Raw genomic sequence first — 2,334 nt, forward strand, 5'->3', positions numbered from 1 at the left:
GTGTTTAGATCAAAGAAGCAGACGTGGCTTCTTTGATAAAAAAAAAATAACACTATTAATGATTGAATTATAATATTAAAGTATAGGGAGTAATAGCAAAATTGTAAATTGGTCATTGCTGGTGTTGTGTTTTCGAATCTTGGATGCTATTAGTGTTGATAGCAAATATGTTTTTTTTGAATTTATCAATAATAGTACGATCTCGTTGTTAAATACAAAATTTATTTGCTTATCCAATGATTTGCTTTTCCATTTCCTTCTAAAAACATCATTTTCCATTTCCTTATTTTTTTTGGAAATCTAAAAATAAATTTGATAAAAAAAAAATTAAATACTGAAAATATATTTGGTTACTTATTTTCTTGTCATAAGAATATAATAAATAAAATAAAATGGCGTATATTTATATAGATTTAAATGAGGATCATAAATTTAATATATATTATTATTATTATTATTATTAAAGAATACTTTTATATTTAAATAAATTTCAATCTGGGTCAATTTATTAAATTAAAATTATCATTTTCTAACTATTCGATCCTACAAAACATTTTAGTGTAATTATGAAAACGACTTTTTATTGTTTTCTAATTTTCACGTTTTTTTTAAAAAAAATCATTCTCAAAATATTTAATAAAAATATTTTCTTCGTATTTTTCTATTTTTTACAAAATAAAATAAAAAATGATATAAATTTTATTTAAACAATTTTTATTTAGGAGGAAAGAAAATATTGTTCTTTATGAATATTGAACCACAACTTAAGAGAGAGAGAAATATATTAACATAGAGATTTTAACCGCTTAATCTATAAATTTTTGATAAATGACATATATTTTTTTGAAATTGAGTGAAACAATATATTTTCAGGTCACTTTGGTGTGTATGAAATGTATGAAGACATGTTATAATATACATGTAAGGATTTAAATTTATATTTACAACTTATTTATAAATATACTTATGAACATTATTGTATGCACAAAATGTTTCATTGAACGATCTTAATTATAAAAGGAAATGCTATTCTCCGTAGAAGACACAAAGCTTATACATCATATAAACGTAGCTGTTTAAACTCGAGACTTTTATAGAAAATAATATTCATTTTTATTACTAAAATATTCAAAAAATTTATAGATATAAGATTTTAAGTGAAAGCAGGTTGAATGCATAAAAATGCCAATTGGACATGAGTATATGAAATTGTTGAAGGAATAGGGTATATTTATTTTAGGACAATACATTAATAGGTAATACTACAATGACAAAACTAAAAATCAGATCATACGATGAAGACAAGATGGGATAACATAATTTACAGCTGCATGGCGGCATTGTCCAAAAACCAGAAGATTGGATTAACTAACCAATCTCATAATTATTATTATTACATTACCGTTAAGATAGCTAATTGTGTTGTTCTATATCACACTAATAATATTACTATTAGTATTAAATAATACAATAACATCAGACAGCAGCTTATGTTGTTCGGTCTAGTTTCAGCCTACACAGGTTACTATCATTTCGAGGGACGTACCCGAGGGAGGTAGCGGCCTCCCTCATTTTTTTTTAAATTTATGTATGTTATTTAGTTATGTTACGGATATAATGACTTTAAAAATAATATATATATATATATATATATATATATATATATATGTATGTATTTGTAAACAGAAAAACTATAGGGTGAGAAATGAGGGAAAAAATCAGTATGGTTGTGGTAAATTACAAGAATATTATATGAGAATATCTTAAATTTAAAATATTATTTTTGATCGAAACAAATTTTAAATATATACGTATATAATTATATAAAGATAATAATATTAGTTGTCCGATTCAAGAGTCTTTGCATCCATCATATATATACCATTGTTTTTCCTTTTAATTTATGTTTTATTGAACGGGTAATATTATAAACTTTTTGAATTGAACTAGACAAAGCTCAAATCACAAATTCTAAAAATTTGAATACAATAATAAAATTATGTTTTTTTAAGCCTATCAAGACTTGAAGATGATATAAACTTATATTTTTTCACAACTTTTCATTTTAATCCTTATAGAATTTATAGTTTAATGTGATTGATACTTCTAATTCTATATAATTTATTATTTCTACCTTAATCTTCTCTATTTATTTAATTAATGAAGTTGATATATACACAGAGAGATGAATTGAGGGGATGGACAGGGTAGTTGTCCTCTTGACAATTTCAAATTCTTCTATATTTTAGTTTTTTTGTATATTTTTTTGATAATCTATTTCCGTTTCCCTCAAATACTATAAATTTGTTATCCTCTAAAATTTTATAAATTTAT

The sequence above is a fragment of the Hibiscus syriacus genome, unplaced genomic scaffold (assembly GCF_006381635.1).
Source record: "Hibiscus syriacus cultivar Baekdansim isolate YM2019G1 unplaced genomic scaffold, ASM638163v2 tig00110187_pilon, whole genome shotgun sequence".
NCBI lineage: Eukaryota > Viridiplantae > Streptophyta > Magnoliopsida > Malvales > Malvaceae > Hibiscus > Hibiscus syriacus.